The 22,599-nt window shown below is 42.5% G+C and overlaps 1 long non-coding RNA gene across 1 annotated transcript in view; it reads left to right on the plus strand.

The window, feature by feature from the left end:
* LOC133072419 (uncharacterized) overlaps positions 1–21,572 on the plus strand; it is a 61,063-nt gene extending 39,491 nt beyond the window's left edge. Inside the window, exons 3-4 of the long non-coding RNA XR_009696732.1 lie at positions 13,955–14,070; positions 21,011–21,572. This is a non-coding gene — a long non-coding RNA (uncharacterized LOC133072419). The remainder of the gene's footprint in view (positions 1–13,954; positions 14,071–21,010) is intronic.
* Positions 21,573–22,599: the final 1,027 nt, after the last annotated feature.

Here is a 22,599-nt window from a genome sequence, read left to right on the forward strand (position 1 = left end):
AAATATGCCTGAAAACGGATCCAAGGGAAGACAGCTTCAGAAGTCAGCATCTAAGACAATGTCCCCTCAGGGAGTATAATGGTATGGGATTCCTGCCCTGGGCAACAAGTTGGACTTCACTGTCCTTACTAAGACTGAGTCCTTGAATCCTAGGGTGGATTTAACACCCCTGTCCTCACAGTTTCTGTCTAACAGAAACAGCAGGTGCTCATTTCAACTTATTCCTGTTAACGTCAAAGGCACAATGGCATGCCATGCCCTCCACAGACAGACAGACTGACAGAAATAAAAGGTGATTCAGCCGGGCAAAGCTACCCACCATACAATTGTTTTGGTAGGTAGCCTTTATTTAAAAATTTATTTTATTGAAATTGATTTACAATGTCATGCTAATATCATTTACAAGGTCATGCTAATTACTGTGCTGTACAGTGGTTCAGTGTATATATATATATATATATTTACATTCTTTTTCATACTCTTTTCTATTATGATTTATTACAGGATATTGAATATAGTTCCCTGTGCTATAGAGTAGGGACCCTGTAGTTTATCCGTTCTATATATAATAATTTGCATCTGCTAATCCCAAATTCTCAATCTCTCTCTCTCCCACCCCCTTCCCCCTTGGCAACCACCAGTCTGTTCTCTATGTCTGTGAGTGTTTTCCTGTTTCGTAGATAAGGCCATTTGTGCCATATTTTAGATTCCACATATAAGTGACACCATATGGTATTTGTCTTTCTCTTTCTGACTTCACTTAGTACGCTCATCTCTAGATGCACCCATGTTGCTGCAAATGGCATTATTTTGTTTTTATGGTTGAATAGTATTCCAGTGTTGGAGAAGGCAATGGCACCCCACTCCAGTACTCTTGCCTGGAAAATCCCATGGATGGAGGAGCCTGGTAGTCTGTGGTCCATGGGGTTGCTAAGAGTCGGACAAGACTGAGCGACTTCACTTTCACTTTTCACTTTCACACGTTGGAGAAGGAAATGGCAACCCACTCCAGTGTTCCTGCCTCGAGAATCCCAGGGACGGGGAAGCCTGGAGGGCAGCCATCTACGGGGTCGCACAGAGTCGGACACGACTGAAGTGACTTAGCAGCAGCAGTATTCCAGTGTATATATGTACCACATAGAAATTTGATTTTTTAATCCTTGACATTTTAACTTCAGTGTTAGGGGTATAATTTAAGGCTTCTCAGCAAAGAGTCTTGCTCAGAAACACTAGCCTGATGGATAAAAAAAGAGGGCCCAGGAAAGGGCTGAAAAACTTATTCTATAATGTGTTTCCAGGGATGGAAGCCAGATGGTTCATGCTTATGCACCCTGGCTGGTGCTCACATCACTCACAGTTATGGTGGTGGAGTGGGGACGTGGCATCAGAAACACAGACACTTGTTATGTAGACAGCAGTTATCATCATCATCATGTCTCTGAAGTCACAAGCATATGAAGCTATTCTAAACCTTGGCTTGCCTCACAATCACTTAGGGATCTGGCTAAAATGCATAATTCTCATCTCTACCTTCAGAGATTCTATTGCAGCAAGTCCAGGGTTCACCGAAGGAGTCTGGATGTTAAGCAGCATCCTAGAAGATTCCAATGCAGTTGGTTCCTGGAGAAATATTGGCATTTCTAGCAACATTTCCAGGCGGAAGGATCAGGATCTGGCCCCTCACGCACTAGGAGCGCTAGGAGGATAGATGGCAGGGTTCTAAGAGTGGCCACCAAGTCGTATAGGGTGAGCCTCGGAAATGGGAGTTAGAGAAAGGGCGCGGAGATTCCAGGAGCCAGCTATCCGATCGCAAGCATAGAAAACATGAAGCTCACCGACACTTCCTCTCCGCAGTGGGACTGACAACCATCTCTCCGATCGCATCTGCTTTTTCTGTGAAATGAGCCCGCATCGAAGAGCTGGCCGTCCTACCAAGTTTGTTTATTCGTGCTTCCGCTCTAAGCTTGCCTGGAGTCCGTATTTTAAAAACTGAATCTCATAACCGCTACTTGTGGCGCTTCATAGAGTTAGCAGTAAAAATAATAATCCAGAAGCAGGCTAACAAAGGACTCAAAAGGCAAAAACTGTATTATTTGGTGACAGGGATAGAAAGCAAGGCGTTGTGAGGTGAATGGTGCATTACTTGGGATTAGTCACCAGAGGGCGCCGGAGCATCCTTCGCCAAAAGAAGTTTCAGTTCAATAAAACCCTTAGGGCGTCAGTTAAACAAAAACATTTCCCCAAAACGACAGGCTCCACCGAAGTAACCCTAAAGGCAGAAGACAGTGGACAGGTGGTCCCCGGAAAAGTCTTCTGAGGCAATGCAATTTCATTGCCGTTATGCGTTTGGTGTTAAAAATTGACACATCCTGATACATCCTGCTTTGCTTAATACACAAAGTTTTTTTTATTTCAATATTAAAAAGCAGAGACATTACTTTGCCCAACAAAGGTCCGTCTAGTCAAGGCTATGCTTTTTCCAGTGGTCATGTATGGATGTGAGAGTTGGACTATAAAGAAAGCTGAGCACTGAAGAATTGGTGCTTTTGAGCTGTGGTGTTGGAGGAGACTCTTGAGAGTCTCTTGGACTGCAAGGAGATCCAACCAGTCCATCCTAAAGGAAATCAGTCCTGAATATTCATTGGAGGGACTGATGCTAAAGCTGAAAATCCAATACTTTGGCCACCTGATGCAAAGAGCTGACTCACTGGAAAAGACCCTGACACTGGGAAAGATTGAAGGTGGGAGAAGGGGAGGACAGAGGATGAGATGACTCGATGGACATGAGTTTGAGTAAACTCCCGGGGTTGGTGATGGACAGGGAGGCCTGGCATGCTGCCGTCCATGGGATCGCAGAGTTGGACACGACTGAGCGACTGAACTGAATTTGTTTTACACAGGGGAGACTGAGGCTCAGAGGCACACAGGGACCTGTTTCGAGTTACAGATCAGTTTAGTCTTGAGGCCAAGATGAAACTGTTTTTCTAACCTGTGAATTGACCCTGGAGTCCCCAGCCGGAATGAGGCTCGATCCACTGATGGTCTAAAACCTAGACAAGGATAAGAAAGGGCCTGATATCCAGGAAATGGAGTTCAAAGTGCAAGAAGACAGCCCCAGGTAGAGGCTTTGGGGGAGGCGGCTCTGAGAAACTCTTCTGCCAAATCCTGTGTGGTGCTGCCACCTTCTGTTCAACTAGGAAATTAAACTCAAACTTTGCTGTAATGCTAATGAAATTAAATTTTGTGACCGACCTGGCCCTTGCTGTGTTTCTATCTTTTCTCCTAAATGCATTTGCTTGGTTTTTCCAAACGTCCTGATCATTAGAGAAAAACAAAGGGACAAATAGGAAGAGAAATGACAAGTTCACAACTGATTACTTAGAAATTACATTAAAAAACTTCCATTTCTTCTAGATACAGTCTAAAAGATCTGCAGATCTGGAATATTTCATAATATGCATTTGCTATGTAATCATTGATTCACAAAACATTCTGAATTAAAATAATAGCAAACATTGCATATTTACTGTGTGCTGTATCCATATTTTATGTGGATAAAGTACTTTATAATTGCATAAAGTATCTATACATTATGGGGATTAATTTATATAATCCTCAGTATAACTCCCAATGATTGTGTCATTATTATCCTCATTTACATATAAAGAAACTGAGGCTTGAGGATACTGAGAATTTGCTCCAGGTCAAATAGCAGATTGATGATGAGTTGGGAGTCTAGCTCATGATGTCTCACTAGAAGGATGTGATCCTAACCACAAGGCCAGTGGTTCTCAAAGTGTGACCGCCTAGACCAGCAGCACCATCATTACCTAGAAACCCAATAGAACTGCAAGTTTCCAGGCCCTCCCTACCTCAGAACTTTTGAATCAGAAATTCCACGGATGGGAGCCAGCAGGGTTTTTAATCAGCCCTGACGTAAAAGAATCCTCCTGCAATGCAGGAGACTCTGGTTCAGTCCCTGGGTCAGGAAGATCCTCTAGAGAAGGAAAGGGCAATCCACTCCACTACTTTTGCCTGGAGAATCCCATGGACATAGGAGCCTGGTGGGCTATAGCCCACGGGGTTACAAAGAGCCAGACACAACTGAATGACTAAGCACACAGCAGGGAATTCTGCCACAGCCAAATTATGACAACCACGCACCTGGGCAGTGCCGCCTCTAATTGTTAGAGTGTTTCAATAAAAGCAACTCTGTGCTTACACCTACCCTGGGGAGCAGTATGGTAGATCATATTACACTGTCATTTATGATATTTTATATAATTCAAAAGACAGTGAGACTTAAAAAATATATTGACATATATGTTTGGAACATAATAATTGTGTAATTAAGACCCTAAAAAAATTAGCTTCATTTCCCAATCTCATCAAACCACTGGTGACTGTCAGGGATTTAACTTACTTTTGTTTAGGATAATAACCCACTTCTGGGCAGAGGGTATAGGTGGTTCCAAAGAGAAGCAAAGGACCCAACCAGGGTCCCAGACCAGAGGCTGGCAGCAGGGAAAATTTTCACTTTTTCATTTTATACAATGTAAATATTAAAGACAGGTGATTGCCTGAGCAGAAGATTTTTTTTTCCCCTTCCTTTTGACAGCCAGAGAAAGAATGGTGGGGCTTCCCCAGCAAAAGTAGGCTGTACCCCCTTGCAGCAATTTAGTTAAACTGGAACTGCTGCTGCTGCATGCATGTTCAGTCATGTCTGATTCTTCGGGACTCCAGGCTCCTCTGCCCATGGGATTTCCCAGCAAGAATACTGGAGCAGGTTGCCATTTCCTCCTCTAGGGGATCTTCCCAACCCAGGGATTGAACCTGCATCTCCTGCATTGGCAGACAGATTCTTTACCACTGAGGCACCTGGGAACTGCACTTCTCCAAATTCCCTTCCCTGCATAGTTCCAGGTTGGCAGTGGGCCACTAGAGACATCTGGGATGGAATCTGGAGGGCAGATAGGGAACAGTAACAATATTTGCCCCTTCACTTGCCAGCTGGGGTACCTTAAGCAAGTTACTTAAATACCTTTCGCCTCAGTTCACTCACATGTAAAATGGAGATGATAATATGCATAACTCACAGGCTGCTGGGAGGTTTACATGAGTTATCAAATGTAAAGCACCTAGAATAATCTTTGGCACATAGTAAGCACTATCTTACTTTATTCTCTATTTATAAGAGATATTCATATTCACAGGTAAGGCTGGTTTTCCAATGTGTTCCTCAGAGCAATTTTCCACATGTTCTTCTCTCTTCCTTTCCACTACCATTTGCTCCAGAAATTCCCCTTGTCTCCCTTGCAAGCATTCTCCTTCTCATCTGCCTCACTGAAAACCCCACCATTGGCCCTTACGGAGGAAGTATTTTGAGCAGCCTACCAACCCTTCCTGGGTCTTCTCTGCCCTGATCTCACCTTGCGTGCGTGCTATCACTTCCATCATATCCGACTCTGAGACCCCTCTGACCATGGGATTCTCCAGGCACGAATACTGGAGTGGGTTGCCTTGCCCTCCTGCAGGGCATCTTCCTGACCCAGGGATCCAACCAGCATCTCTTATGTATCCTCTTTTGGCAGACAGGTTTTTTTACCACTAGCGCCACGTGGGAAGCCCCTCCAGAAACCAAATATCAGCATCAAAAATCCAAGGCGCAAATGGTCCAGTGAGGTCTGAGTGGGCTTGGTAGGGAATGTGGGGGAGGCAGCAATGAAGGCTCTTGCTGCCTTCATCACTCTTATTGAGGATCTGCTGTATACCATGTGGTCCACCAGGCCCCTTATCTACAGTTCTTCAGTCTTCCCATCTGTGTGTGGGGTGGTACTATCTTTTTTTCACAGTAGCTTGATGCCAAGAGAGGTTAGGTAATTACCCAAAATCACATGGCCAAAGAGTCATAGGATCAGGATAGAAAATCAGGTGCCTGTGGGCTGCCAGGCCCAGCACTTCCTCCTTAAAAGACCTGCCCTTCGGCTCCTGAGTCACTGCTGGGAAATCTAGAATGACACTGTTTTAGGGACGGAAGAGAAGGGAAGATGAGGTGAGGCTTCATCCTGGGGGGCTAAGGAGGAGAGAAACAGGGGTGCGCGGCAGACTCCAGAGGAGTGTGCCCGTAATCAAGGCTTCCAGCGCTTCCTCTTCCCTCATCACCTGTTGTGGCGTTGGGCAGAAACCACCACGCTCAGACAGTACAAAATCCATTTTCCAGGGCAACAAGAAGGGCAGGCAGTTCATCCCAACTCCTTATAAGGTGGGTACTTTTATTATCTCCATTTTCACATCTGTGTGAACTGAGGCAAAGAAAGATTAGGTAAATCCTGACTGTGCCTTCCTGTTCCTTAATGGGGTGTCCTGCTCTGGCTTACAGCTTCGGAACTCTCAGCTGAGGAGGAGGAACCACAGAGAAATACTGTTGAGTATTTTGAGTATTTTGTAGCACCCAGCTCTCCCAGGATGCTACATAAGTAGTCTCATGCTGGATACAAAGGAGCAAACTTAATTCTTTACATATACAAGCCTCCCAGTAGGAAGACTTGTTTCTCTCAGGAAAAGGGTGGTTTACCTTTTGTTACATACAGGGAAATGGAAAGAATAATACAATGTATACTGTAGCATGGGGTTTCCCAGGGGGCTCAGTGGTAAAGAATCTGCCTGCCAATGCAGGAGACTCAGGAGACTCTGGGTTCGATTCCTGGGTTAGGAAGATACCCTGGAGGAGGGCATGGCAACCCACTACAGTGTTCTTGCCTGGAGAATCCCACAGACAGAAGGGGCCTGAAAGGTTGCAGTCCACACTGAGCACTCAGATACTATAACAAACTCCTGTACAAACCACTCAAACTTAACAATTAGCAACTGTCAATTTCGTTTCATCTGTTCCTTGAGACATCCTAAAATTTCACCTATAAATTCTTCAGTATACATCTGTCACTGGAAAGGCCTTTAAAATCACTCAGCCATGATTGCACCCAGCAAAAGTTATAGTAAATGGAAAGAATAGCACAATGTATACCATAGCATGGGGCTTTCCAGGTGGCACAGTGATAAAGAATCCACCTGGCAATGCAGGAGATGCAAGAGACTCGAGTGCGATCTCTGGGTCAAGAATATCCCCTGGAGTAGGAAATGGCAACCCACTCCTGTATTCTTGCTTGGAAAATTCCATGGACAGAGGGGTCTGGTGGCCTATCATCCATGGGGTCTCACAGAGCGAGTGAGCACCACACACACACACAGAAATACACTAATATTAATAAGAATTTCAGTAAATTAATAACATGCAATACCCAAATCTTATGCAAATTTCCTTGATTATTTAAAAAATGGCTTTTTATAGGTTTTTTATATGGCTTGCTAATCCACAAACGCAGGCAAAGGATCTAATTATGATAAACAAAATGTCTGTCTTCCCCTTTCTCCCTCCCTCCCTCCCTTCCTTTTTTCCTTCCTTCCTTCTTAATGAGTATCTATTGACTGCCTACTATGCTAGGCCTTACTCCAGGTCCTGGTGAAAAGGCTTTTAAAAGCCACAGGTTCTGTCCTTGCATTGATAGATCACCTTCCCTGACTCATCCCAAACCTGGTCTTCAATTTTTTTTTCCTAAGAATTTTCTTTAGGAGTTAATTGAGCCTAAATCAGAAACTCCAGCTAGTTGTTAGATCTCAGGGTTTTAGACCACTTCTAACACAATGTTTCTCAAACTGGTTTCGCCAACTACATACTTGGGTTACAAATACGGTAAATATATTCACTATTAAGACTATAGCTATATAGGGCCTTCCCTTGAGGTCCAGTGACTGAGGCTCTGTGCTCCCAATGCAGGGGGTCAGGGTTCGAGCCCTGGCCAGGGAACTAGATCCCACATGCCACAGCTGAAAGATCCTGCATGTCACAACTAAGACCTGGATGTTTAAGGCAGTCTGGCAATTTCCGGACAATTACTCATCCTCTCCAGCTTACTTTCCTCTGAAAGTTTCCACCCTGTTGTCAACACTGTTGTTGTTGTAGCTGTTTTGGCTTTTTTGTATTTTATTTTATTTATTTGTCCACACTGTGGCCTGTGGGACCTCAGTTCACCAACCAGGGACTGAACCTGGGTCATAGCAGTGAAAGCCCAGAATCCTAACCTCTAGGCCACCATGGAACTCCCAACAATCTTGCTATTGATATCTTTCTTATACTGAGCTGGAATTCCATTTCTCTCAAGTTTTACCTAAGTCCAGTGATACAGAAAACACATTTAGATCAGAACCTGTAAAATTATTATTAAACAATAATCTTTATATAATAACCTCATAAGACACCCTGTCTCCTAAAGGTTGGTAATTCTTGGAGAAAATTTTTTTACATAGAAAAATCTCAGACTCAGTACACTATGTTATTACATTAGGATTGATTCTTAGAGACTTTCTTCAATTATAGTCATAGACTAGGGTCTGGCTAGACTACTAGAAAGTATCCGTGACTATCTTTTGGAAATTTGGGGGGAAAGTGTGCAAAATATATGTACAAGGATTGTGTTCGAGTAATAGAATTTGTTAAGGAAGGTTTCTTTTGTATTTTTCTCATGATGCAGCCTTTGGTTTTATTTTCAAGTTATTGAAAATTTTCCAATATTGCTTCCTTCCCTCTCTCCCTTCTTCTTTCTCACCTGCTTTCCTGGTGCGGTAGCGTTTCCCGTCTATCTACTATGGGACAGGGGAGAGGTTGAGGGGGAGAGCTGTCTGGGCTTCTGTCACAGCAATCGAGGAATAAATAGCCGAAGGGTAGCAACAGTGGGGTTGGGCAGAAGAGAGGAATGTAACTGGGAAGGAAAATGCCAGGACCAAGTAGATATAAGGGCAAGGGAGATGGAGGAGGGAAAATCACTGTGGGGTGTGGGCTTCCCTGGTGACACAAACGGTAAAGAATCTGTCTGCAATGCAGGAGACCCAGGTTTGGTTACTGGATACGGAAGACCCCCTGGAGAAGGAAATGGCAATGCACTCCAGTATTCTTGCCTGGAGAATTCCATGGACAGAGGATTCTAGGGGGCTATATATAGTCCATGGGGTCACAACAAAGTCAGACACGACTGAGCGGCTAACACACACTTTAGAGGGAATAGTGAGGGATTGGCAGAAATGCTAAGATCTAAAGGAGTGAAGTTTCAGGAAAATAAGATAATGTATTTGGATGTGTCGTTTTGAAGAACTGGAGGAAAATGTTGACTGAGCTTTTGTACTATAGTTCTGGAACTTACCTCATGGTTAGGACAGAGGGAAAAACTTCAAGCTAAAGTTACAGTCCTTAAAGGCTGAAATTTAGGGCATCATGAGAAGCTTTGAAGAGTATGTCAGGGGCAGGTAATCTTTCTTAGAATTTCTAGAATAAAGATAGGGCCCATGTCTAGTAATTCTTATTTAGTAATACTTTTTTTTTTTCGCTTTTATTGCTGTGTAGTTGACTTATAATGATGTGTTAGTTTCAGTTGTACCAAAAAGTGATTCAGTTATACATATACATGTATCTATTTTTTTCAGATTCTTTTCCCTTTTAGGTTACTACAAATTATTGGATGTCATTCCCTGTGCTGTATAGTAGGTCCTTATTGGTTATTTACTTTATATATAGTAGTGTATTGATTTTCTGCTATATTTTCTTTTCACTTTATTCTTTGGCCACACCATGTGGTACGTAGGATCTTAGTTCCTGGACCAGGGATTGAACCCAGGGCCCCTGGCAGTAGAAGCTCAGTGTCTTCACCACTGGACCACCAGAGAAGTCCCTCCACTATATTTTCTTTTTCTTTTTTTTTTCTCTTTTCAGCCACTATTATTTACTTATTTATTTTCTGTCACATATAACCAAACCTAACCCTAAATAATTCAGATCTAATGGAGAACTAAAGTTCTAGATTTTGTGAGATTTGTAAATCCTTACAAGGCTGATATAGTCATTTTGTATCTTTGTGTATAGAGAAAGCCACGTAACAGGGTATTATATTTAATATGCATATTTTCTGCTATATTTTCTACATAGATTTAGCTTAGAGTTTTACAATAAATTTTATCTTTCCTCAGGATTTATACCTTTTTGCTTCCTTTAAGTAATTTTTTTTTTTCTTTGCTCTAGCTGTTCTCTGGCTAAACTATGTAAGTTGTTCAGTCTATCCTTTGGCAAGTTCTTTGTCCTTGTAACTTATTATTTTTTTAATAGTAAAACATATATAACATAAAGTATATCACCTTAACCATTTTTAGATGTATAGTTCGGTGTCATTAAGTTTGCTGACTCTGTCGTGCTACCATTAATGCCATCCATGCTTAAAACTCTTTATCATGCAAAACTGAAACCTGTATCTATTGAACAATAACTCCCCATTCTTCTCTCCCCACTGGTCTCTGGAAACCACCACTTTACTTTCTGTATTCCACTTTCTGTGAATTTCACTACACTAGAAATCTTATGTAAATGGAACCACAAAGTATTTGTCCTTTTGTGATTGGCTTATTTCACTTAGCATAATGTTCTCAAAAAGTTCATCAGTGTTGTGGCACATGTCAGAATTTCCTTCCCTTTTAAGAGTGAATTCATTGTATGTATATACCACATTTTCTTTATCCATTCATCCATCAATGGATATATGGGTCACTTTCACCTTTTTCCTATTGCAAATAATGCTTCTATGAATATAAATATCTCTTTGAGATCCTGGTTTTAATTATTTTGGGTATATATTGGACTGTACTGTAATTTTATGCTTAAGCTTGATTTTTTGAGGAATTGCCATACTATTTTCCACAGTGGCTGCATCATTTTACATTTTCACCAACTGTGCAGAAGAAGTCCAATTTCTCCACATGCTCACTAACATTATCTTCTGTTTCTTTTTTAATAATAGCCATTCTAATAGATGTGAGGTGATATTGAGGTTTAATGTGCATTTCACTATTTATTAGCAATGTTCAGCATATTTTCATATACCTGTTGGCCACTTGTATGTCTTCTTTGGATAAATATCTATTCAAGCCCTTTATTCATTTTTAAATCAGTTTGGTTTTGTTGTTGTCGTTGAATTGTCCCTGTAATTTTTTTTTTTTTTTTTTATTGCACCACACAGCATGTAGGCCCCTAGTTCCCTGACCAGGGATCAACCTGCATCCCCTGCATTGGAAGAGTGCAGTCTTAATCAATGGACTGCCAGGGAAGTTCCCATCCATGTAATTCTTTATAGTTGTATTTCTCTAGTAACTTTTGTCCATGTCCTCCACTTTCTTTTTCTTTTTTTCAGCAAAGCATGTAGCTTTTTAGAACTCTGGTGTGTCATCTCAGTGTTCATTTAGGAATGAAAATGAACAACTGGGGGGAAAAGAATGAAAAAAAAGGAAAAGAAACATAGTAACTTCTGGAACCTGGTGAATTATACATTTCACAAGAAGTTTAGTGAAGAGGAATCATTTGACTCATGCAAGCTGAAATGTACAGAGGCAGAGCAGATCAGCTAGTTTAAATCTTAACATAGGGCTCAGTAAAGTCTCCTGGATCCACCTCACACTGCTGCTTCTGGGTATATCCCGTTCTGAGACAGCCTTTCCTAGCGTGGTTTTAAGGCGGCTGCCAACAGTAATTTTCTTCTTTTTTCTCCTCTATTGCCATTTCCTCCTCCCTCTCCTGCACTTGCTCAAGTAAACTTTATTTTGACATAATTACAGATGTACAGAAGTTGCGAGAATAGCAAGACTTACTTCTGTGTCCGCTCTGTAAAGGAAAACTCACTTTCTTTGTATGTCCTTCACTCCCCTACTCACGCACTCCACTTCACTTCTGACACCAAGTGTGTGATAGTTTTTTCCCAGACATTAAGCAATTCTGTAACACAAGCTGGGTGTCCTACAATTTAACTCAATTCTGACACTAACTACTCGAAGATAGTGTCAGATCCCACAACTGAAGGGCTCAGTCCTATGAGATTTCATCTACCTTTTCAGATGCCAACAGAAATTCCAGGTGCTTCTGAACAACTGGCTATGAACTGGAGATTCTCATAACCCCTTTTTCAAGTTCAGTTACCTTGCTAGAATGCCTCGCAGAGCTCAGAAATATTTATTTCCAGATGAACAGCCAGATGAAGAGGTACATAGGGCAAGGTCTGGAAGGGTCCTGAAGAGAACAGTTTCTGTTCCCATGGAACTGGGGTGCACCACCTCCTCATGTGTGGAAGCTTTCACTAACTAGGAAGCTGATCAAATCTTGTTGAGTTTTTGTAGAGCTTAATTGCCAGCCTCCTCACCTTCCCAGAGGTCGGTAGGTGTGGCTGAAATTTCCAACCTTCTCATCCCTTTGCCTTTCTGGTGACCAGCTACATCCAGGGGTTATTTTGGGGCTTGACCTCAGTCAACTCATTAGAATGTACTCAGGTATGCACAAGAGGGGCTCCTTATGAATGGCAAGACATTTCTATCACTCAGGAAATGCCAAGGGTTAAAAGTGGTGCAGTGGTTAAGGATCCACCTGACTGCAGGACATGCAAGAATCATGGGTCCCACCCTTGGGTCAGGAACCACTGGAGGAGGAAATGACAACCCACTCCAGTGTTCTTGCCTGGGAAATCCCATGGACAGAGGAGACTGGTGGGCTACAGTCCATGGGGTTACAGGAGTCACACACAAGTGAACATGCATGCACACACACACACATATTACACCAAACCCTCCTAAAAGAGCTCAGAGTCAGAAACTATGATAAGGACTAAATATATTTCTTGCTGTACCACACCCCTTAATCAGGTTCCCCAGTTAACTGCTTATCCAATTTGCTTTTTCATTCTTTTCCTGTTCCCTACTTTATACATTTACCATCTGCATGTGTATGTGTATAATGTCATTTTTTTTTCAACCACGGGCAATGAATTGTAGATGTAAAAACTTTTTATCTTTAAACACATCAATGTGTATTATCTAAAAACAAGAATACCAACCACAATATAGTTATCAAAAAACAGTGATTAAAAACAAGATATTAAACTTGATATAAAAACTCAAGTTTTCTTGATTTCACTATATATTTCACTAAAAAAGCTATAGATTTCACTAAAGGTCCCAATAACACCTTTTATAGGGGAAAAAATCACGGGTTATGAATTGCTTCTATTGTTAGTCTCTTTAGACATTGCTGAATTCTCCATAAGGTTGTAATATTTTTCATTCTCTGCCAGGAATGTATTATAGCAGTAGCTCTATTCTTACTCATACCCAAAGAGAAAAAAATAGGTCCGGGTAACCCACCAATAAGCTGAATTTCTTGGTATTGAATCTTTCATGCCCTGATGGGTCTCATTTGATTCATGTGTTCTTCTTTGAATAAATTACTGTTGTCAGGGTACATAGGTGTGCTGATCAACTTAGCGTGGGTCACATACTTCTTTCCAGGAGCCGTGGTGGATTCAGGTTGACCTGAAGCATGTGGGCTCAAAGTGTGGGGAAGGGGCAGTTCCCCAAAGCAAAATTCAGGTTACCAACACCACAGAATAGAACTGTGTCAAAACAACAGCAACTACAACAAATATCCAATACATTCTCCCCTTAAAGAACGTCCAACATCTGTACCAAAACAACAAATGTTTACTGAACCTGGCAAAAGAAGAACAAATATATCAAAACTCAAGCATAGGTAGTTGTTGTTTAGTCCCTAAGTTGTGTCTGGCTCTTTGCAACCCCATGGACTGCAGCCCGCCAGGCTCCTCTGTCCATGGGATTTCCCAGCAAGAATACTAGAGTGGGTTGCCATTTCCTTCTCTAGGGGATTTCCCGACCCAGGGATCGAACCCACATCTCCCATGTCTCCAGCATTGGCAGGCAGATTCTTTACAGCTGAACTGCTAGGAAAGCCCAGAGCTAGGTAGACTCCAACCTAATTTTTCATTTTCACATATTAAAAATTTTATTTTACTTATTTATTTAGGCCACACCATGGAGCATACAGGATCTTAGATCTCCGACCAGGGATCCAACCCATGCCTTCTGCAATTGGGAGTGCCGATTCCTAACTACTGGACCATCAGGGAAATCCCTCATGCAGTAAATATTTTCATCTCTCTTCTTTTATTCCTGTTGTTCAGTCACAAAGTTGTGTCCAACTCTTTGCGATTCATAGCACAGAGAGATTTTGACCTAGCTACCGCCTCTGTTTTGTTTTATTTTGTTTGTCAATTTAATTGATTATCACAACAGCTCTGGGCAGCACCAGGAAAAGTACATGCCCTGCCTGACTGCTTGCTTCACATACACCATATTCACCTGATGGAACTTCCTACATACTTGCCCCAGGCTCTCGCTAGTAATTTTTCTTATCAAAGGGTTGGTGGTTTCCCAGGTAACCAGTGAGCCCACAGACAGTCCCCTCTACCCCCAGGAGCAAGGCCTGCTGCTGGGTCTTGTCCACTGTTAGCTGCACACGGTGAAGACTCGCCACAGATCCAGGACCCTGCTTCAGATATGCAAGCTCTATCCTCCATTAAACCACTGACATCTTTGTCACTGAGTTGAGGCTCTTTCTCTCTCTTTAAAAACTATTTTGGCCATGCTGTGTGGCATGTGGGATCTTTAGTTCCCCGACCAGGAGTTGAACCTGAACCCCATCACTGGAAACTCAGGGTCCCAACCACTGGACCACCAGGCAATTTCCCTCTTTCTTCTGTCTTAAAACTGGGCAAGTGCAGTCCTTGCACCCCTGTCCGCAGGGTGCATCCCAACACATATTCTTTCTACTTTTGAAAATTATGTCCTAAGAAAATAAACGTATGTGCTTGAAATCACTTTACTAAGTCTTACGCAAGTAAATAAACTTAAACCAGGTTTTTTTTTTTTTTTCTTTGCTGTTGTTGCAAGCCACAGCTCTTCTAAGATTGTGACCTTTTTGAAATAACTTAGATGCTATTTTCATCCCTGTTTCTCACAAAAAGAAAATCTTAAGAATTTTCATCATTAGAATGTTTATTTTTTTTCTTCCTTTTCAAATGACAGAGAGTTTTCACCTTTCATAGAAACTGGAGGGCTCACTGTTTAGCATGGTGATTTGTTGCTATTCCGTATTTCTTCTCAAGCTCATTTTTCTTCTGATTGTAAAGCTTCTAAATGGTTGGTTGCTGTCACAACAGGTCTTCAGACAGTCTTGTCCTGCTCTCAGCCCTGTCTCCCGGGCAGTTTCTTTAAGGTCAGAAACATTAACCCTCCCAGACATGTCACACAAGGACAAGATGAATTCTTGTTTTAGATCCAAAGAGTATTTGGCAAAGTGTTTTCTGAACCTAAATGCTTAGTGTACTTTGAAGTACACACATCTTATTTTCCTAGTCACTAAAACTTCAAAAAACATCCTACCATTCCTTGATGTAGGAATGAACTCCTTTTTATTTTCTATAATTAACTTCTAACTTTCTGCCTAACAGAGACCAGAAATACCTTAAAAAAAAAAAAAAAAAGAGTCGCATTTAAATGCCTCTCTCCATTCTTAGCCAACAACTAGACTGATAATAACCAGAGGAAATTCAGTGGTGGCTGGCCTGCCTCTTCTTATATTTAAAGAGGGAAAATGCAGGGCTTCCCTGATAGTCCACTGGTTAAGACTTTGAGCTTCCAATGCAAGGAGTGTGGGTTTGATCCCTTGTCAGGAAACTTAGATCCCACATAGTGCACAGTGCAGCATAAATAAATAATAATTAATTAGTTTATTTATTTTTTGTATGAATAAATGTGATCACCCTAAGGAGGCAAGGTGAATCCAACCATTGGGTATCAAGCTGGTGACTACTACCTAGGGTCTCTCTTCTCTTGCTTTGGCTTGTTACCAGGTGAGTGAACTATTTGTGGGCATGACTGGCACTTGTTACAGGAGGAGAGAGAAAAGAATAGAGGAGAAAATCAGAGCTATCACATGACAGATGGAAACTATTGTGAAACTTTTGCTTCATTTTTACAAACAGATATGCCAGCGGCTCTGTTGCCCGCTGGCGAGCATGCATTCTGAGCACCAGAGGCTGGCTCACCTGTGTGCTTCCTTGAGCTGTGTTTCTGTCTGCTGGGGCACTTACACCCTGAGCTGTGCTGTTTGTGTTGCATTTGCTGAGTCCTCCCAAGCCTCCTTCACACTTGTCATCAACCTTTGTCAAAAGTTTTGATAATTGATGTTTAGGGCCTGGAGAATGGCTTTGAGATCCCCTTTCAGGTTAGCCGTGGGTCATATGTCTCATAGCTTTTGCTAGATGCTACCATGCTGGATGAGGTCACCCCTCTCTCTCTAGACCCCTGTGGCTACTTGGGATCCATACAGTGAATAGCAACGGAAGTTTGAATGGTTTACAGACAGCAATGCAATCAGTACACAAGATGGAGCTTGCTGGAGAGTTTCTGCTTTTTTTCCCATCACAGAGTCATCCCTAACTAAGGACGGACACAAGGATCAGCATAATTAGCTATACTTCAGGCAGTCGTCTTAGCCCTGGCCCCAGCTGCACATGTTTACAAACACGTGAGTCATTCATTTCCAGTGGTCAGCCATCTGGTCCAGCTGATGGCAGCAACAATTCCTGATCCAAGGTTGCGTCCTTATAGGTAAAAACTCTAGGAATCTGTAGCCTCACTGACACCCAAATATATAAACCAAGGTCACACATACCTCTGCACCTACAAAAGCCACAGTGTGAGGGTTCACCAAGATGCTTCTTACCTCCATTATTGTAGTTTGAAATATTATTGATAGAGACCAATGCACACATTTCATTTTGCAAAATACACAGCACTGAACTCAAACTGGTATTCAACAGAACTTTCACCTCCTAAACCAGCCTCAGGCTGCAGGCTGTGTAGAACACCATGATGGACTATTTGTTACAGGTTCAGTTCAGTTCAGTTCAGTTCAGAGGCTCCGACTCTTTGCGACCCCATGCACTACAGCTGCCTGTCCATCACCAACTCCCAAGGCTTACTCAAGCTCATGTCCATCAAGTCGGTGATGCCATCCAACCATCTCATCCTCTGTCATCCCCCTCTCCTCCCGCCTTCAATCTTTCCTAGCATCAGGGTCTTTTCAAATGAGTCAGTTCTTCGCATCAGGTGGCCAAAGTATTGAAGTTTCAGTTTCAGCTTCAGTCCTTCCAATGAATATTCAGGACTGATTTCTTTTAGGATTGACTGGTTTGATCTCCTAGCAGTCTAAGAGTCTCTCAAGAGTCTTCTCCAACATCACAGTTCTTTATTAGTCTGTTGCTATTTGTTGCTCTGGTTAAAATGTTTGGAGAAAATTCATCCTCGCTGTTAGGCAGTTTGAAAGGGGAATGATATTTTGTTTTTAGATGATTTTTATATAATTGTGGCTGTTGTTTCATACTACCCTGACACTAGACAAGTGGTAGTTTCCCAAGTTGTAATGTGTAATCCAAGACTGTATCAATGAACTTTTCATATTCTGCTACATTAAAACCCATTTTGTACTTCAAATAGATCTTTTTACCCATGCGTGGTTTCTTAACATCATGGATTGAAGATGTGGAAAATACTGATTTACTGAGTTCTTCAAACGTCACAAAAATTGACACATTTCATTATATAACATAAAAAAATCACTTTTGTTAATATGGCTATAGATCTTATCAGAAAAGTCTTTATATATCGGGAAACTGTCAAGCGCGTGGTGGTAGGCACAAGTTTCCCAGAATTCTGATTGTTATTTGAAGGATCAGATTTTATCATTGGCAACAAATGCTGTCAGTTGTCTTCATTTTATTCATTTTTGTGGAAATACCTGCTAAATACTCAAATGTGAATAACCCTAGTTTGGCAGGTGTTCTTTTCAAGTAAAAATGGTGTTCCATGGAAGCGCAACTCAGTTTGCAATTCAAACAGTAGCTCAACTGCTTTTTGTGGACAATCACTATACCTCAGTATGTCACAAAAGTGCTTTATACGTGTTTATTTCATACACAGGATATTAAGAAAATGTGTAGGCAAGATCAAGACTTGATAACATTAATGACTTTATGCTGCTTTATTAAGAATTCTTAAGTGATAGTAGCTTTTTAAAAAAGTGTATGGAAGACTTCCTGGCTGTCCATCTGTAACCTATGAACATAACCTTGTTTGGAAATAGGGACTTCGCAAATGTAATCAAGTTAAGATGAGGTCCTGCCAAATTGGGGTAGGGCTTCTGATAAGGAGAGGGACGTTTGGAGACAGAGACACAGATACAGAGAGAGAAAGGTTATGAGGCTGTGGGGGCAGAGATTGGGGTCATGAAGCTTCAAGCTGAGGTATCCGAAGGATGGTCAGTAGCCCGGAAGCTAGAAGAAGTGAGGAGAGGTTCTCCCCTACAGGTTTCAGAGGAAGCATGGCCCTACGAACCCCTTGATTTCAGACTTCTGGGCTCCAGAACTGGGAGGGAATAGTTACTCTAAGCCACCTCACTTATGGTACTTGGTTACAGCAGCACTAGGAAATTAATACAGCATCTTAGAAAGCATCCATTTGAGAAAAGTGAGGGTCACTAATTCTGAATAGTTCTTAGACACCTCTAGGTCTAAAATTTAGGTGGAAACATGGCCTTGTGCATGTGACCTTTACAGATACGAGTTTTTTTTTTCCCTTCTCTTATTCGCTGCACAATGCAGCTTGTGGGATCATAGTTCTCCAAACAGGGCTCAAACCCACACCCCCAACAGTGAAAGCATGGACTGTTAACCACTGAGCCACCAGGGAAGGCCTAAGATACGAGATTTTAAAGATAACAGTGAAAACTCATTGAATTGCCATGTTGTTTAAGTCAAGAGGCCTTATAGATATAGCCTGTGTCTTTCTGACCCTGGTCACTGGCTCCAACTCCCTGGACAGACCCATTTTCCCTCCACACATTTCTAGGAGTCTCTAGCGCAGGGCCTGGGCTTCTCTGGAGGCTCAGATGGTAAAGAATCCGCCTGCAATGCAGGAGACCTGGATTTGATCCCTGGGTCAGGAAGATCCCCTGGAGGAGGGTATGGCAACCCACTCCAGTATTCTTGCCTGGAGAATCCCCATGGATAAAGGAGCCTGGCAGGCTACAGTCCGTGGGGTTGCAAAGAGTCGGACACGACAGAGCGACTGAGCACACAGCACAGTGCAGGGCCTGGACTAGGGTGAGACGAGGGGGACAGGGCAAGTGCTCCCCTAAGTGCTGTGCCCCAGGGCTTGCTCTTACTCTACTTCCAGCCCTGCCCCAGAGTGCTCACAAGTGTGCATGAACAAAAAGACATACGTCCAAGCATGTCCAAAGACACCCTGGCGAGACTTTCTGGGTGAGCAGTTAGAATCTGCATTTTCTTGACACTTTCTGAGTAACTCTGAGGCTGATTCAGGTTGGGGGGTGAGTCATAGTCCGGCCCAGAAATATGATTTGAAATGTTTCTTTTTGCTTTAAGCTGCCACATTCACATGGGTTTACAGCATAAATTTTCTAAGGAAAGATAGCACAGTGTCATATTTGTAGCAAGGAAGCCTGGGGGACCTAGGGAAGAGGAGAGGCTGGAAATGAAGAACAAATGAAATCAAGACTGAATAATAAGGAAAGTACAAAGAATTAATGAGATTCCATTTGTATGAAATAGCCAGAATAGGCAAATCCATAGAGACAAAAAGTAAATGAGCAGTTGCCACGGGCTGGGGAGACCAGGACAAGGGGAGTTAAGTGTTTAATGAGTACAAAATTTCCTTTTGGGGAGATGAAAAAGCTCTGGTGAATGGATAAATAGACTATGGTACACCAGACAATGAAATATAATTCAGAACTGCTAAGCAATGATCTATGAAGCTGTGCAAAGAAATGGAGGAAACTTAAATGCATATTATTAAGTGAAAGAAACCAACCTGATAAGTCTACATACTGTGTGATTCCAGGTACAGGACATTCTTATGGAGATGGTAAAAGATCAGTGGTTGCCAGGGCTTAGTGAGCAGGGAGAGATGACTATGTGGAGCACAGCGGGTTTGGAGGTCAGTGAAAACACTCCAGATGATACTATAGTGATGGATATGTGTCATTACACACATGTCCAAACCCATAGAATATACAGCAGTGAGAGTGGAGCCTAAGGAAAGCTGCGGACTGAGGCGGCACTAATGCTGTGATAGCCTGTGTAAACAAACTGAACCCTAGGCCAGAGTTCATGCACTCAATTCCCAGAAAACAAAATTTAAGGACAAACAGCCAAGTAGATTTCCCCTCAAAAGGCAACTGCTCAGGCTACAGCCAATGAAATCATTGCTTTATTTCTGCACCCTCCTATAAAAGCCTTTCCCCAGTTCCTAATGGTTGTGGCTCCTAACTGCTTTGGGTTTTGTTGTTCTTGTTTAGTCCTTCAGTCGTGTCCAACTCTTTGCAACCCCACCAGTCCATGGGATTTCCCAGGCAAGAATACTGGAGTGGGTTGCCACTTCCTTTTCCTGACATAGGGCTCAAACCGGAATCTATTGCATCTTCTCCATTGGCAGGCAGATTCTTTACCACCGTGCCACCTGGGAAGCCTGCTTTTGGTTTGGTACTGCCCAATTCAAACTGATGTTTGCGGAAAAAAACTTTTCAAAGGTGTCATATGCATTAGCTTATCTTTTAACAATCTTGGTGTGTTCACTGTGCACACAGATGGGAAGAAATCACTAGGACACCCTCCAGCTCCAGGATGCTGTGATAAAAGTGATCAGACAATCAACAAGACTCAGAGGAAATCTCAAGTTGTTAATTAGGTTTTCTGAATCCATAGACACTTTCTCCACTAGCTTACTGAGATGCAGCACTTTTTTTTTTTTTTTTGGCGCCTTGGTTGTTTCACTCTACAATTTATTTCAAAGGTATTTTCACATCAGCACATTCTTAATTATGCATCGCAGTCAGATCTGCTGTAAGAGGCACGAATTTGTGCAGCACAGTTGATATATTAGGGAACAATCTGAGCATAATGGGAATTTCGCATTTGCTTATGTGTGATTTCTTCTGTAGGAAATGCTAAATGCACACAGAAAACTGCACACTGCTGACCTGAAGCCATGGAAGGAAACTGCACATGGGTACCCACCACAAACACCCTTCAGGACTGCAGTGTTCTGCTGCGCTTTGCCTGGCAGATGCAGTGCTTCTAAAGAAAGGACTCCACACAAGGAAGAAGAGATCCACATAACCTGCATTTCACTTTTACCAAAGAAATGCCTGAACGTATTTTATTGGAGACTTCATTCCAAAACACCGGAAAGGCAAAAAGCACAAGTAGTTGAGACATTTAAAGAGACACTCAAACTTCTTAAATGCGAGAGAATCTCATTTCCTTCTGACAGTAAAAAGATTCTGAACACAGATGTGGGAGGATCAGATTAACACCTCTGGAGGAAAAAGAGGGACAAAACTATGTGGCCAGGAGGTGGCGCCTGGCATGCATGTGGCTCGGAGTCTGGCAACCCAGAAGCTGCCTTCTGAAAAAGTGGGGCTGGTAAGTCATGACCTTCCAGAGAACTGAGGTACCTCCAGCACTTCTGGCAGTAAGGAGACTGAATCGAGAGCTTAGCGGTCCAACAGCAAACCAGAACAATGAAGAATGACTTTTTATTTTTTTTTATCTTCCACTCACTCCTCAGCATAAGTTGATGGTTCTCAAACTCCTTGGGGTACCCAAGAATCACCCAAGATGTATAAAAATGATGTATTAAAGACACTGATGCTGGGAAAGATTGAGGGAAAGGAGGAGAAGAGAGTGACAGAGGATGAGATGCTTGGATGGCATCATTGACTCAATGGACATGAGTTTGGGTAAACTCTGGAAGTTGCTGATGGACAGGGAGGCCTGGCGTGCTGCAGTCCATGGGGTCACAAAGAGTCGGACACAACTGAACGACTGAACTGAACTGAACTAAACTGATGGTTCATTGGTTAAGACTTTTGTTTTCCACTGCAGGGGGCACAGGTTCCATCCCACACATCACATGTGCTGGGCTCAGTCGTGTCCGACTCTTTGAGCCACATTGTGAGAGCAAAAAAATATTGTGAACCACTATATTGTACACCTGAAATTTTTATAATATTGTGCAGCTAGACCTCATTTAAAAACAAACCAAAAAAAAAAAAAAAAACCCAACCCTGAGAACTGGACCACCTGGAAACTTGTATACAGTAGAATTTTGGGGTCTCTATCCCAGACCCATAGACCCTGGAGAGGGGCCTCAGTAATCTATGTTTTAACAGAGCTCCTTAGGTGATACTGAGGCTTGAGAGCCCCACTTGGTTACCTCATCCAGACCCTAAAACTTACCAGCACCCTCAGTGTGCAGATCCCACCGCACTGCTGAGCACAACCAGTGGTGGGAGACATTGTAGAGTGTGGAGGGGGCGGGAAGGGTGGGCTGGGGCCAGCCTGCTTGTTGCTCAACCTTGCTCTCTAGTCAAGCATGAACCAGTGCCTTGGAGCCTGCCTATCTTTTCTGCTTCTTGGAAAGGCCACACTCCAGTCCATATTTTCCACCCTTCTCCCCAGGAAGTGTATCTGATAGCAGATCAATTTTTAAAGAGCTTGCCTGATTTGCAGCCCCACCCTTCTCTCC

Source organism: Dama dama, chromosome 18, assembly GCF_033118175.1.
Source record: "Dama dama isolate Ldn47 chromosome 18, ASM3311817v1, whole genome shotgun sequence".
In the NCBI taxonomy this organism is placed as follows: Eukaryota; Metazoa; Chordata; class Mammalia; order Artiodactyla; family Cervidae; genus Dama; species Dama dama.